Source organism: Ranitomeya variabilis, chromosome 3, assembly GCF_051348905.1.
Source record: "Ranitomeya variabilis isolate aRanVar5 chromosome 3, aRanVar5.hap1, whole genome shotgun sequence".
Lineage (NCBI taxonomy): Eukaryota > Metazoa > Chordata > Amphibia > Anura > Dendrobatidae > Ranitomeya > Ranitomeya variabilis.
The window spans coordinates 375,294,674-375,308,155 of NC_135234.1; the positions used below are offsets into that span (position 1 = coordinate 375,294,674).

A 13,482-nucleotide genomic window follows, 5' to 3' on the forward strand; every position below is an offset into this window, starting at 1 on the left:
TTTTCCAGAAACTCTGGAAGCTTTGTCGATGACAGTTCTGCGGTGTGCGTGTGTTCAAGCTGTGCACAACGCGTTTTGAATCTGTATAATCACACCCTCCATCCCCATTGTGACAGCACGTGAAGGTTCCGTGTGACAAAGCAAGCTCCATTTCCAGCTCCCTATTCCAAAAATCCATTTAATATATGGTCCCAAAATAGGGGACGTATCAGATAAGAACAGACACTACGCTTGATCTTGAGCCATTTGGCCGAGAAACGATGATCAGAAATGGTTTGCCACTTGGGCCGCACCAAGGCCTACAACCGAAACCCACTGTGGAGACATAGCAAAAGATTGCCGCAGGGAAGACATTTTCCAGAAACTCTGGAAGCTTTGTCGATGACAGTTCTGCGGTGTGCGTGTGTTCAAGCTGTGCACAACGCGTTTTGAATCTGTATAATCACACCCTCCATCCCCATTGTGACAGCACGTGAAGGTTCCGTGTGACAAAGCAAGCTCCATTTCCAGCTCCCTATTCCAAATATCCATTTAATATATGGTCCCCAAATAGGGGACGTATCAGATAAGAACAGACACTACACTTGATCTTGAGCCATTTGGCCGAGAAGCGATGATCAGAAATGGTGTGCCACTTGGGCCGCACCAAGGCCTACAACCGAAACCCACTGTGGAGACATAGCAAAAGATTGCCGCAGGGAAGACATTTTCCAGAAACTCTGGAAGCTCTGTCGATGACAGTTCTGCGGTGTGCGTGTGTTCAAGCTGTGCACAACGCGTTTTGAATCTGCATAACCACACCCTCCATCCCCATTGTGACAGCATGTGAAGGTTCCGTGCGACAAAGCAAGCTCCATTTCCAGCTCCGTATTCCAAAAATCCATTTAATATATGGTCCCCAAATAGGGGACGTATCAGATAAGAACAGACACTACGCTTGATCTTGAGCCATTTGGCCGAGAAGCGATGATCAGAAATGGTTTGCCACTTAGGCCTCACCAAGGCCTACAACCGTAACCCACTGTGGAGACATAGCAAAAGATTACCGCAGGGAAGACATTTTCCAGAAACTCTGGAAGCTCTGTAGATGACAGTTCTGCGGTGTGCGTGTGTTCAAGCTGTGCACAACGCGTTTTGAATCTGCATAACCACACCCTCCATCCCCATTGTGACAGCACGTGAAGGTTCTGTGTGACAAAGCAAGCTCCATTTCCAGCTCCCTATTCCAAAAATCTATTTAATATATGGTCCCCAAATAGGGGACGTATCAGATAAGAACAGACACTACGCTTGATCTTGAGCCATTTGGCCGAGAAACGATGATCAGAAATGGTTTGCCACTTGGGCCGCACCAAGGCCTACAACCGAAACCCACTGTGGAGACATAGCAAAAGATTGCCGCAGGGAAGACATTTTCCAGAAACTCTGGAAGCTTTGTCGATGACAGTTCTGCGGTGTGCGTGTGTTCAAGCTGTGCACAACGCGTTTTGAATCTGTATAATCACACCCTCCATCCCCATTGTGACAGCACGTGAAGGTTCCGTGTGACAAAGCAAGCTCCATTTCCAGCTCCCTATTCCAAAAATCCATTTAATATATGGTCCCCAAATAGGGGACGTATCAGATAAGAACAGACACTACACTTGATCTTGAGCCATTTGGCCGAGAAGCGATGATCAGAAATGGTGTGCCACTTGGGCCGCACCAAGGCCTACAACCGAAACCCACTGTGGAGACATAGCAAAAGATTGCCGCAGGGAAGACATTTTCCAGAAACTCTGGAAGCTCTGTCGATGACAGTTCTGCGGTGTGCGTGTGTTCAAGCTGTGCACAACGCGTTTTGAATCTGCATAACCACACCCTCCATCCCCATTGTGACAGCATGTGAAGGTTCCGTGCGACAAAGCAAGCTCCATTTCCAGCTCCGTATTCCAAAAATCCATTTAATATATGGTCCCCAAATAGGGGACGTATCAGATAAGAACAGACACTACGCTTGATCTTGAGCCATTTGGCCGAGAAGCGATGATCAGAAATGGTTTGCCACTTAGGCCTCACCAAGGCCTACAACCGTAACCCACTGTGGAGACATAGCAAAAGATTGCCGCAGGGAAGACATTTTCCAGAAACTCTGGAAGCTCTGTAGATGACAGTTCTGCGGTGTGCGTGTGTTCAAGCTGTGCACAACGCGTTTTGAATCTGCATAACCACACCCTCCATCCCCATTGTGACAGCACGTGAAGGTTCTGTGCGACAAAGCAAGCTCCATTTCCAGCTCCCTATTCCAAAAATCTATTTAATATATGGTCCCCAAATAGGGGACGTATCAGATAAGAACAGACACTACGCTTGATCTTGAGCCATTTGGCCGAGAAACGATGATCAGAAATGGTTTGCCACTTGGGCCGCACCAAGGCCTACAACCGAAACCCACTGTGGAGACATAGCAAAAGATTGCCGCAGGGAAGACATTTTCCAGAAACTCTGGAAGCTTTGTCGATGACAGTTCTGCGGTGTGCGTGTGTTCAAGCTGTGCACAACGCGTTTTGAATCTGTATAATCACACCCTCCATCCCCATTGTGACAGCACGTGAAGGTTCCGTGTGACAAAGCAAGCTCCATTTCCAGCTCCCTATTCCAAAAATCCATTTAATATATGGTCCCCAAATAGGGGACGTATCAGATAAGAACAGACACTACACTTGATCTTGAGCCATTTGGCCGAGAAGCGATGATCAGAAATGGTGTGCCACTTGGGCCGCACCAAGGCCTACAACCGAAACCCACTGTGGAGACATAGCAAAAGATTGCCGCAGGGAAGACATTTTCCAGAAACTCTGGAAGCACTGTAGATGACAGTTCTGCGGTGTGCGTGTGTTCAAGCTGTGCACAACGCGTTTTGAATCTGCATAACCACACCCTCCATCCCCATTGTGACAGCAAGTGAAGGTTCCGTGCGACAAAGCAAGCTCCATTTCCAGTTCCCTATTCCAAAAATCTATTTAATATATGGTCCCCAAATAGGGGACGTATCAGATAAGAACAGACACTACGCTTGATCTTGAGCCATTTGGCCGAGAAGCGATGATCAGAAATGGTTTGCCACTTGGGCCGCACCAAGGCCTACAACCGAAACCCACTGTGGAGACATAGCAAAAGATTGCCGCAGGGAAGACATTTTCCAGAAACTCTGGAAGCTCTGTAGATGACAGTTCTGCGGTGTGCGTGTGTTCAAGCTGTGCACAACGCGTTTTGAATCTGCATAACCACACCCTCCATCCCCATTGTGACAGTACGTGAAGGTTCCATGCGACAAAGCAAGCTCCATTTCCAGCTCCCTATTCTAAAAATCTATTTAATATATGGTCCCCAAATAGGGGATGTATCAGATAAGAACAGACACTACGCTTGATCTTGAGCCATTTGGCCGAGAAGCGATGATCAGAAATGGTTTGCCACTTGGGCCGCACCAAGGCCTACAACCGAAACCCACTGTGGAGACATAGCAAAAGATTGCCGCAGGGAAGACATTTTCCAGAAACTTTGGAAGCTCTGTAGATGACAGTTCTGCGGTGTGCGTGTGTTCAAGCTGTATACAACGCGTTTCGAATCTACATAACCACACCCTCCATCCCCATTGTGACAGCACGTGAAGGTTCCGTGCGACAAAGCAAGCTCCATTTCCAGCTCCCTATTCCAAAAATCCATTTAATATATGGTCCCCAAATAGGGGACGTATCAGATAAGAACAGACTCTACGCTTGATCTTGAGCCATTTGGCCGAGAAGCGATGATCAGAAATGGTTTGCCACTTGGGCCGCACCAAGGCCTACAACCGAAACCCACTGTGGAGACATAGCAAAAGATTGCCGCAGGGAAGACATTTTCCAGAAACTCTGGAAGTTCTGTAGATGACAGTTCTGCGGTGTGCGTGTGTTCAAGCTGTGCACAACGCGTTTTGAATCTGCATAACCACACCCTCCATCCCCATTGTGACAGCACGTGAAGGTTCCGTGCGACAAAGCAAGCTCCATTTCCAGCTCCCTATTCCAAAAATCTATTTAATATATGGTCCCCAAATAGGGGACGTATCAGATAAGAACAGACACTACGCTTGATCTTGAGCCATTTGGCCAAGAAGCGATGATCAGAAATGGTTTGCCACTTGGGCCGCACCAAGGCCTACAACCGAAACCCACTGTGGAGACATAGCAAAAGATTGCCGCAGGGAAGACATTTTCCAGAAACTCTGGAAGCTCTGTCGATGACAGTTCTGCGGTGTGCGTGTGTTCAAGCTGTGCACAACGCGTTTTGAATCTGCATAACCACACCCTCCATCCCCATTGTGACAGCATGTGAAGGTTCCGTGCGACAAAGCAAGCTCCATTTCCAGCTCCGTATTCCAAAAATCCATTTAATATATGGTCCCCAAATAGGGGACGTATCAGATAAGAACAGACACTACGCTTGATCTTGAGCCATTTGGCCGAGAAGCGATGATCAGAAATGGTTTGCCACTTAGGCCTCACCAAGGCCTACAACCGTAACCCACTGTGGAGACATAGCAAAAGATTGCCGCAGGGAAGACATTTTCCAGAAACTCTGGAAGCTCTGTAGATGACAGTTCTGCGGTGTGCGTGTGTTCAAGCTGTGCACAACGCGTTTTGAATCTGCATAACCACACCCTCCATCCCCATTGTGACAGCACGTGAAGGTTCTGTGCGACAAAGCAAGCTCCATTTCCAGCTCCCTATTCCAAAAATCTATTTAATATATGGTCCCCAAATAGGGGACGTATCAGATAAGAACAGACACTACGCTTGATCTTGAGCCATTTGGCCGAGAAACGATGATCAGAAATGGTTTGCCACTTGGGCCGCACCAAGGCCTACAACCGAAACCCACTGTGGAGACATAGCAAAAGATTGCCGCAGGGAAGACATTTTCCAGAAACTCTGGAAGCTTTGTCGATGACAGTTCTGCGGTGTGCGTGTGTTCAAGCTGTTCACAACGCGTTTTGAATCTGTATAATCACACCCTCCATCCCCATTGTGACAGCACGTGAAGGTTCCGTGTGACAAAGCAAGCTCCATTTCCAGCTCCCTATTCCAAAAATCCATTTAATATATGGTCCCCAAATAGGGGACGTATCAGATAAGAACAGACACTACACTTGATCTTGAGCCATTTGGCCGAGAAGCGATGATCAGAAATGGTGTGCCACTTGGGCCGCACCAAGGCCTACAACCGAAACCCACTGTGGAGACATAGCAAAAGATTGCCGCAGGGAAGACATTTTCCAGAAACTCTGGAAGCACTGTAGATGACAGTTCTGCGGTGTGCGTGTGTTCAAGCTGTGCACAACGCGTTTTGAATCTGCATAACCACACCCTCCATCCCCATTGTGACAGCAAGTGAAGGTTCCGTGCGACAAAGCAAGCTCCATTTCCAGTTCCCTATTCCAAAAATCTATTTAATATATGGTCCCCAAATAGGGGACGTATCAGATAAGAACAGACACTACGCTTGATCTTGAGCCATTTGGCCGAGAAGCGATGATCAGAAATGGTTTGCCACTTGGGCCGCACCAAGGCCTACAACCGAAACCCACTGTGGAGACATAGCAAAAGATTGCCGCAGGGAAGACATTTTCCAGAAACTCTGGAAGCTCTGTAGATGACAGTTCTGCGGTGTGCGTGTGTTCAAGCTGTGCACAACGCGTTTTGAATCTGCATAACCACACCCTCCATCCCCATTGTGACAGTACGTGAAGGTTCCGTGCGACAAAGCAAGCTCCATTTCCAGCTCCCTATTCCAAAAATCCATTTAATATATGGTCCCCAAATAGGGGACGTATCAGATAAGAACAGACTCTACGCTTGATCTTGAGCCATTTGGCCGAGAAGCGATGATCAGAAATGGTTTGCCACTTGGGCCGCACCAAGGCCTACAACCGAAACCCACTGTGGAGACATAGCAAAAGATTGCCGCAGGGAAGACATTTTCCAGAAACTCTGGAAGCTTTGTCGATGACAGTTCTGCGGTGTGCGTGTGTTTAAGCTGTGCACAACGCGTTTTGAATCTGTATAATCACACCCTCCATCCCCATTGTGACAGCACGTGAAGGTTCCGTGTGACAAAGCAAGCTCCATTTCCAGCTCCCTATTCCAAAAATCCATTTAATATATGGTCCCCAAATAGGGGACGTATCAGATAAGAACAGACACTACACTTGATCTTGAGCCATTTGGCCGAGAAGCGATGATCAGAAATGGTGTGCCACTTGGGCCGCACCAAGGCCTACAACCGAAACCCACTGTGGAGACATAGCAAAAGATTGCCGCAGGGAAGACATTTTCCAGAAACTCTGGAAGCTCTGTCGATGACAGTTCTGCGGTGTGCGTGTGTTCAAGCTGTGCACAACGCGTTTTGAATCTGCATAACCACACCCTCCATCCCCATTGTGACAGCATGTGAAGGTTCCGTGCGACAAAGCAAGCTCGATTTCCAGCTCCGTATTCCAAAAATCCATTTAATATATGGTCCCCAAATAGGGGACGTATCAGATAAGAACAGACACTACGCTTGATCTTGAGCCATTTGGCCGAGAAGCGATGATCAGAAATGGTTTGCCACTTAGGCCTCACCAAGGCCTACAACCGTAACCCACTGTGGAGACATAGCAAAAGATTGCCGCAGGGAAGACATTTTCCAGAAACTCTGGAAGCTCTGTAGATGACAGTTCTGCGGTGTGCGTGTGTTCAAGCTGTGCACAACGCGTTTTGAATCTGCATAACCACACCCTCCATCCCCATTGTGACAGCACGTGAAGGTTCTGTGCGACAAAGCAAGCTCCATTTCCAGCTCCCTATTCCAAAAATCTATTTAATATATGGTCCCCAAATAGGGGACGTATCAGATAAGAACAGACACTACGCTTGATCTTGAGCCATTTGGCCGAGAAACGATGATCAGAAATGGTTTGCCACTTGGGCCGCACCAAGGCCTACAACCAAAACCCACTGTGGAGACATAGCAAAAGATTGCCGCAGGGAAGACATTTTCCAGAAACTCTGGAAGCTCTGTAGATGACAGTTCTGCGGTGTGCGTGTGTTCAAGCTGTGCACAACGCGTTTTGAATCTGCATAACCACACCCTCCATCCCCATTGTGACAGTACGTGAAGGTTCCATGCGACAAAGCAAGCTCCATTTCCAGCTCCCTATTCTAAAAATCTATTTAATATATGGTCCCCAAATAGGGGATGTATCAGATAAGAACAGACACTACGCTTGATCTTGAGCCATTTGGCCGAGAAGCGATGATCAGAAATGGTTTGCCACTTGGGCCGCACCAAGGCCTACAACCGAAACCCACTGTGGAGACATAGCAAAAGATTGCCGCAGGGAAGACATTTTCCAGAAACTTTGGAAGCTCTGTAGATGACAGTTCTGCGGTGTGCGTGTGTTCAAGCTGTATACAACGCGTTTCGAATCTACATAACCACACCCTCCATCCCCATTGTGACAGCACGTGAAGGTTCCGTGCGACAAAGCAAGCTCCATTTCCAGCTCCCTATTCCAAAAATCCATTTAATATATGGTCCCCAAATAGGGGACGTATCAGATAAGAACAGACTCTACGCTTGATCTTGAGCCATTTGGCCGAGAAGCGATGATCAGAAATGGTTTGCCACTTGGGCCGCACCAAGGCCTACAACCGAAACCCACTGTGGAGACATAGCAAAAGATTGCCGCAGGGAAGACATTTTCCAGAAACTCTGGAAGTTCTGTAGATGACAGTTCTGCGGTGTGCGTGTGTTCAAGCTGTGCACAACGCGTTTTGAATCTGCATAACCACACCCTCCATCCCCATTGTGACAGCACGTGAAGGTTCCGTGCGACAAAGCAAGCTCCATTTCCAGCTCCCTATTCCAAAAATCTATTTAATATATGGTCCCCAAATAGGGGACGTATCAGATAAGAACAGACACTACGCTTGATCTTGAGCCATTTGGCCAAGAAGCGATGATCAGAAATGGTTTGCCACTTGGGCCGCACCAAGGCCTACAACCGAAACCCACTGTGGAGACATAGCAAAAGATTGCCGCAGGGAAGACATTTTCCAGAAACTCTGGAAGCTCTGTCGATGACAGTTCTGCGGTGTGCGTGTGTTCAAGCTGTGCACAACGCGTTTTGAATCTGCATAACCACACCCTCCATCCCCATTGTGACAGCATGTGAAGGTTCCGTGCGACAAAGCAAGCTCCATTTCCAGCTCCGTATTCCAAAAATCCATTTAATATATGGTCCCCAAATAGGGGACGTATCAGATAAGAACAGACACTACGCTTGATCTTGAGCCATTTGGCCGAGAAGCGATGATCAGAAATGGTTTGCCACTTAGGCCTCACCAAGGCCTACAACCGTAACCCACTGTGGAGACATAGCAAAAGATTGCCGCAGGGAAGACATTTTCCAGAAACTCTGGAAGCTCTGTAGATGACAGTTCTGCGGTGTGCGTGTGTTCAAGCTGTGCACAACGCGTTTTGAATCTGCATAACCACACCCTCCATCCCCATTGTGACAGCACGTGAAGGTTCTGTGCGACAAAGCAAGCTCCATTTCCAGCTCCCTATTCCAAAAATCTATTTAATATATGGTCCCCAAATAGGGGACGTATCAGATAAGAACAGACACTACGCTTGATCTTGAGCCATTTGGCCGAGAAACGATGATCAGAAATGGTTTGCCACTTGGGCCGCACCAAGGCCTACAACCGAAACCCACTGTGGAGACATAGCAAAAGATTGCCGCAGGGAAGACATTTTCCAGAAACTCTGGAAGCTTTGTCGATGACAGTTCTGCGGTGTGCGTGTGTTCAAGCTGTTCACAACGCGTTTTGAATCTGTATAATCACACCCTCCATCCCCATTGTGACAGCACGTGAAGGTTCCGTGTGACAAAGCAAGCTCCATTTCCAGCTCCCTATTCCAAAAATCCATTTAATATATGGTCCCCAAATAGGGGACGTATCAGATAAGAACAGACACTACACTTGATCTTGAGCCATTTGGCCGAGAAGCGATGATCAGAAATGGTGTGCCACTTGGGCCGCACCAAGGCCTACAACCGAAACCCACTGTGGAGACATAGCAAAAGATTGCCGCAGGGAAGACATTTTCCAGAAACTCTGGAAGCACTGTAGATGACAGTTCTGCGGTGTGCGTGTGTTCAAGCTGTGCACAACGCGTTTTGAATCTGCATAACCACACCCTCCATCCCCATTGTGACAGCAAGTGAAGGTTCCGTGCGACAAAGCAAGCTCCATTTCCAGTTCCCTATTCCAAAAATCTATTTAATATATGGTCCCCAAATAGGGGACGTATCAGATAAGAACAGACACTACGCTTGATCTTGAGCCATTTGGCCGAGAAGCGATGATCAGAAATGGTTTGCCACTTGGGCCGCACCAAGGCCTACAACCGAAACCCACTGTGGAGACATAGCAAAAGATTGCCGCAGGGAAGACATTTTCCAGAAACTCTGGAAGCTCTGTAGATGACAGTTCTGCGGTGTGCGTGTGTTCAAGCTGTGCACAACGCGTTTTGAATCTGCATAACCACACCCTCCATCCCCATTGTGACAGTACGTGAAGGTTCCGTGCGACAAAGCAAGCTCCATTTCCAGCTCCCTATTCCAAAAATCCATTTAATATATGGTCCCCAAATAGGGGACGTATCAGATAAGAACAGACTCTACGCTTGATCTTGAGCCATTTGGCCGAGAAGCGATGATCAGAAATGGTTTGCCACTTGGGCCGCACCAAGGCCTACAACCGAAACCCACTGTGGAGACATAGCAAAAGATTGCCGCAGGGAAGACATTTTCCAGAAACTCTGGAAGCTTTGTCGATGACAGTTCTGCGGTGTGCGTGTGTTTAAGCTGTGCACAACGCGTTTTGAATCTGTATAATCACACCCTCCATCCCCATTGTGACAGCACGTGAAGGTTCCGTGTGACAAAGCAAGCTCCATTTCCAGCTCCCTATTCCAAAAATCCATTTAATATATGGTCCCCAAATAGGGGACGTATCAGATAAGAACAGACACTACACTTGATCTTGAGCCATTTGGCCGAGAAGCGATGATCAGAAATGGTGTGCCACTTGGGCCGCACCAAGGCCTACAACCGAAACCCACTGTGGAGACATAGCAAAAGATTGCCGCAGGGAAGACATTTTCCAGAAACTCTGGAAGCTCTGTCGATGACAGTTCTGCGGTGTGCGTGTGTTCAAGCTGTGCACAACGCGTTTTGAATCTGCATAACCACACCCTCCATCCCCATTGTGACAGCATGTGAAGGTTCCGTGCGACAAAGCAAGCTCCATTTCCAGCTCCGTATTCCAAAAATCCATTTAATATATGGTCCCCAAATAGGGGACGTATCAGATAAGAACAGACACTACGCTTGATCTTGAGCCATTTGGCCGAGAAGCGATGATCAGAAATGGTTTGCCACTTAGGCCTCACCAAGGCCTACAACCGTAACCCACTGTGGAGACATAGCAAAAGATTGCCGCAGGGAAGACATTTTCCAGAAACTCTGGAAGCTCTGTAGATGACAGTTCTGCGGTGTGCGTGTGTTCAAGCTGTGCACAACGCGTTTTGAATCTGCATAACCACACCCTCCATCCCCATTGTGACAGCACGTGAAGGTTCTGTGCGACAAAGCAAGCTCCATTTCCAGCTCCCTATTCCAAAAATCTATTTAATATATGGTCCCCAAATAGGGGACGTATCAGATAAGAACAGACACTACGCTTGATCTTGAGCCATTTGGCCGAGAAACGATGATCAGAAATGGTTTGCCACTTGGGCCGCACCAAGGCCTACAACCGAAACCCACTGTGGAGACATAGCAAAAGATTGCCGCAGGGAAGACATTTTCCAGAAACTCTGGAAGCTTTGTCGATGACAGTTCTGCGGTGTGCGTGTGTTCAAGCTGTGCACAACGCGTTTTGAATCTGTATAATCACACCCTCCATCCCCATTGTGACAGCACGTGAAGGTTCCGTGTGACAAAGCAAGCTCCATTTCCAGCTCCCTATTCCAAAAATCCATTTAATATATGGTCCCCAAATAGGGGACGTATCAGATAAGAACAGACACTACACTTGATCTTGAGCCATTTGGCCGAGAAGCGATGATCAGAAATGGTGTGCCACTTGGGCCGCACCAAGGCCTACAACCGAAACCCACTGTGGAGACATAGCAAAAGATTGCCGCAGGGAAGACATTTTCCAGAAACTCTGGAAGCACTGTAGATGACAGTTCTGCGGTGTGCGTGTGTTCAAGCTGTGCACAACGCGTTTTGAATCTGCATAACCACACCCTCCATCCCCATTGTGACAGCAAGTGAAGGTTCCGTGCGACAAAGCAAGCTCCATTTCCAGTTCCCTATTCCAAAAATCTATTTAATATATGGTCCCCAAATAGGGGACGTATCAGATAAGAACAGACACTACGCTTGATCTTGAGCCATTTGGCCGAGAAGCGATGATCAGAAATGGTTTGCCACTTGGGCCGCACCAAGGCCTACAACCGAAACCCACTGTGGAGACATAGCAAAAGATTGCCGCAGGGAAGACATTTTCCAGAAACTCTGGAAGCTCTGTAGATGACAGTTCTGCGGTGTGCGTGTGTTCAAGCTGTGCACAACGCGTTTTGAATCTGCATAACCACACCCTCCATCCCCATTGTGACAGTACGTGAAGGTTCCATGCGACAAAGCAAGCTCCATTTCCAGCTCCCTATTCTAAAAATCTATTTAATATATGGTCCCCAAATAGGGGATGTATCAGATAAGAACAGACACTACGCTTGATCTTGAGCCATTTGGCCGAGAAGCGATGATCAGAAATGGTTTGCCACTTGGGCCGCACCAAGGCCTACAACCGAAACCCACTGTGGAGACATAGCAAAAGATTGCCGCAGGGAAGACATTTTCCAGAAACTTTGGAAGCTCTGTAGATGACAGTTCTGCGGTGTGCGTGTGTTCAAGCTGTATACAACGCGTTTCGAATCTACATAACCACACCCTCCATCCCCATTGTGACAGCACGTGAAGGTTCCGTGCGACAAAGCAAGCTCCATTTCCAGCTCCCTATTCCAAAAATCCATTTAATATATGGTCCCCAAATAGGGGACGTATCAGATAAGAACAGACTCTACGCTTGATCTTGAGCCATTTGGCCGAGAAGCGATGATCAGAAATGGTTTGCCACTTGGGCCGCACCAAGGCCTACAACCGAAACCCACTGTGGAGACATAGCAAAAGATTGCCGCAGGGAAGACATTTTCCAGAAACTCTGGAAGCTCTGTCGATGACAGTTCTGCGGTGTGCGTGTGTTCAAGCTGTGCACAACGCGTTTTGAATCTGCATAACCACACCCTCCATCCCCATTGTGACAGCACGTGAAGGTAAAGTGCGACAAAGCAAGCTCCATTTCCAGCTCCCTATTCCAAAAATCCATTTAATATATGGTCCCCAAATAGGGGACGTATCAGATAAGAACAGACACTACGCTTGATCTTGAGCCATTTGGCCGAGAAGCGATGATCAGAAATGGTGTGCCACTTGGGCCGCACCAAGGCCTACAACCGAAACTCACTGTGGAGACATAGCAAAAGATTGCCGCATTGAAGACATTTTCCAGAAACTCTGGAAGCTCTGTAGATGACAGTTCTGCGGTGTGCGTGTGTTCAAGCTGTGCACAATGCGTTTTAAATCTGCATAACCACACCCTCCATCCCCATTGTGACAGCAAGTGAAGGTTCCGTGCGACAAAGCAAGCTCCATTTCCAGTTCCCTACTCCAAAAATCTATTTAATATATGGTCCCCAAATAGGGTACGTATCAGATAAGAACAGACACTACGCTTGATCTTGAGCCATTTGGCCGAGAAGCGATGATCAGAAATGGTTTGCCACTTGGGCCGCACCAAGGCCTACAACCGAAACCCACTGTGGAGACATAGCAAAAGATTGCCGCAGGGAAGACATTTTCCAGAAACTCTGGAAGTTCTGTAGATGACAGTTCTGCGGTGTGCGTGTGTTCAAGCTGTGCACAACGCGTTTTGAATCTGCATAACCACACCCTCCATCCCCATTGTGACAGCACGTGAAGGTTCCATGCGACAAAGCAAGCTCCATTTCCAGCTCCCTATTCCAAAAATCTATTTAATATATGGTCCCCAAATAGGGGACGTATCAGATAAGAACAGACACTACGCTTGATCTTGAGCCATTTGGCCGAGAAGCGATGATCAGAAATGGTTTGCCACTTGGGCCGCACCAAGGCCTACAACCGAAACCCACTGTGGAGACATAGCAAAAGATTGCCGCAGGGAAGACATTTTCCAGAAACTCTGGAAGCTCTGTAGATGACAGTTCAGCGGTGTGCGTGTGTTCAAGCTGTGCACA

At 47.8% G+C, this 13,482-nt stretch overlaps 38 pseudogenes; all 38 read right to left on the bottom strand.

Annotated features, from left to right (window-relative positions):
- Positions 1-83: 83 nt before the first annotated feature.
- On the bottom strand, positions 84-262 carry LOC143762797 (U2 spliceosomal RNA; annotated as a pseudogene).
- Positions 263-436: 174 nt separating this feature from the next.
- On the bottom strand, positions 437-615 carry LOC143818820 (U2 spliceosomal RNA; annotated as a pseudogene).
- Positions 616-790: 175 nt separating this feature from the next.
- LOC143759300 (U2 spliceosomal RNA) lies at positions 791-968 on the bottom strand (annotated as a pseudogene).
- Positions 969-1,145: 177 nt separating this feature from the next.
- On the bottom strand, positions 1,146-1,321 carry LOC143761420 (U2 spliceosomal RNA; annotated as a pseudogene).
- A 174-nt stretch (positions 1,322-1,495) lies between these two features.
- Positions 1,496-1,674, bottom strand: LOC143760327 (U2 spliceosomal RNA; annotated as a pseudogene).
- A 175-nt stretch (positions 1,675-1,849) lies between these two features.
- LOC143759301 (U2 spliceosomal RNA) lies at positions 1,850-2,027 on the bottom strand (annotated as a pseudogene).
- Positions 2,028-2,204: 177 nt separating this feature from the next.
- Positions 2,205-2,380, bottom strand: LOC143760560 (U2 spliceosomal RNA; annotated as a pseudogene).
- Positions 2,381-2,554: 174 nt separating this feature from the next.
- On the bottom strand, positions 2,555-2,733 carry LOC143760338 (U2 spliceosomal RNA; annotated as a pseudogene).
- Positions 2,734-2,909: 176 nt separating this feature from the next.
- LOC143759240 (U2 spliceosomal RNA) lies at positions 2,910-3,086 on the bottom strand (annotated as a pseudogene).
- A 177-nt stretch (positions 3,087-3,263) lies between these two features.
- Positions 3,264-3,439, bottom strand: LOC143762533 (U2 spliceosomal RNA; annotated as a pseudogene).
- Positions 3,440-3,616: 177 nt separating this feature from the next.
- On the bottom strand, positions 3,617-3,792 carry LOC143761617 (U2 spliceosomal RNA; annotated as a pseudogene).
- A 177-nt stretch (positions 3,793-3,969) lies between these two features.
- Positions 3,970-4,145, bottom strand: LOC143760113 (U2 spliceosomal RNA; annotated as a pseudogene).
- Positions 4,146-4,320: 175 nt separating this feature from the next.
- On the bottom strand, positions 4,321-4,498 carry LOC143759303 (U2 spliceosomal RNA; annotated as a pseudogene).
- Positions 4,499-4,675: 177 nt separating this feature from the next.
- LOC143760561 (U2 spliceosomal RNA) lies at positions 4,676-4,851 on the bottom strand (annotated as a pseudogene).
- A 174-nt stretch (positions 4,852-5,025) lies between these two features.
- LOC143760349 (U2 spliceosomal RNA) lies at positions 5,026-5,204 on the bottom strand (annotated as a pseudogene).
- Positions 5,205-5,380: 176 nt separating this feature from the next.
- Positions 5,381-5,557, bottom strand: LOC143759241 (U2 spliceosomal RNA; annotated as a pseudogene).
- Positions 5,558-5,734: 177 nt separating this feature from the next.
- Positions 5,735-5,910, bottom strand: LOC143761501 (U2 spliceosomal RNA; annotated as a pseudogene).
- A 174-nt stretch (positions 5,911-6,084) lies between these two features.
- LOC143760360 (U2 spliceosomal RNA) lies at positions 6,085-6,263 on the bottom strand (annotated as a pseudogene).
- Positions 6,264-6,438: 175 nt separating this feature from the next.
- LOC143760620 (U2 spliceosomal RNA) lies at positions 6,439-6,616 on the bottom strand (annotated as a pseudogene).
- A 177-nt stretch (positions 6,617-6,793) lies between these two features.
- On the bottom strand, positions 6,794-6,969 carry LOC143760563 (U2 spliceosomal RNA; annotated as a pseudogene).
- A 177-nt stretch (positions 6,970-7,146) lies between these two features.
- LOC143762534 (U2 spliceosomal RNA) lies at positions 7,147-7,322 on the bottom strand (annotated as a pseudogene).
- A 177-nt stretch (positions 7,323-7,499) lies between these two features.
- LOC143761618 (U2 spliceosomal RNA) lies at positions 7,500-7,675 on the bottom strand (annotated as a pseudogene).
- A 177-nt stretch (positions 7,676-7,852) lies between these two features.
- On the bottom strand, positions 7,853-8,028 carry LOC143760114 (U2 spliceosomal RNA; annotated as a pseudogene).
- Positions 8,029-8,203: 175 nt separating this feature from the next.
- Positions 8,204-8,381, bottom strand: LOC143759304 (U2 spliceosomal RNA; annotated as a pseudogene).
- A 177-nt stretch (positions 8,382-8,558) lies between these two features.
- Positions 8,559-8,734, bottom strand: LOC143760564 (U2 spliceosomal RNA; annotated as a pseudogene).
- A 174-nt stretch (positions 8,735-8,908) lies between these two features.
- LOC143760371 (U2 spliceosomal RNA) lies at positions 8,909-9,087 on the bottom strand (annotated as a pseudogene).
- A 176-nt stretch (positions 9,088-9,263) lies between these two features.
- On the bottom strand, positions 9,264-9,440 carry LOC143759242 (U2 spliceosomal RNA; annotated as a pseudogene).
- A 177-nt stretch (positions 9,441-9,617) lies between these two features.
- Positions 9,618-9,793, bottom strand: LOC143761503 (U2 spliceosomal RNA; annotated as a pseudogene).
- A 174-nt stretch (positions 9,794-9,967) lies between these two features.
- On the bottom strand, positions 9,968-10,146 carry LOC143760384 (U2 spliceosomal RNA; annotated as a pseudogene).
- Positions 10,147-10,321: 175 nt separating this feature from the next.
- Positions 10,322-10,499, bottom strand: LOC143759305 (U2 spliceosomal RNA; annotated as a pseudogene).
- A 177-nt stretch (positions 10,500-10,676) lies between these two features.
- Positions 10,677-10,852, bottom strand: LOC143760565 (U2 spliceosomal RNA; annotated as a pseudogene).
- A 174-nt stretch (positions 10,853-11,026) lies between these two features.
- LOC143760396 (U2 spliceosomal RNA) lies at positions 11,027-11,205 on the bottom strand (annotated as a pseudogene).
- Positions 11,206-11,381: 176 nt separating this feature from the next.
- On the bottom strand, positions 11,382-11,558 carry LOC143759243 (U2 spliceosomal RNA; annotated as a pseudogene).
- A 177-nt stretch (positions 11,559-11,735) lies between these two features.
- Positions 11,736-11,911, bottom strand: LOC143762535 (U2 spliceosomal RNA; annotated as a pseudogene).
- A 177-nt stretch (positions 11,912-12,088) lies between these two features.
- On the bottom strand, positions 12,089-12,264 carry LOC143761619 (U2 spliceosomal RNA; annotated as a pseudogene).
- A 177-nt stretch (positions 12,265-12,441) lies between these two features.
- LOC143762061 (U2 spliceosomal RNA) lies at positions 12,442-12,617 on the bottom strand (annotated as a pseudogene).
- Positions 12,618-12,793: 176 nt separating this feature from the next.
- LOC143762335 (U2 spliceosomal RNA) lies at positions 12,794-12,970 on the bottom strand (annotated as a pseudogene).
- Positions 12,971-13,147: 177 nt separating this feature from the next.
- On the bottom strand, positions 13,148-13,323 carry LOC143761248 (U2 spliceosomal RNA; annotated as a pseudogene).
- Between the last annotated feature and the right edge of the window lie 159 nt (positions 13,324-13,482).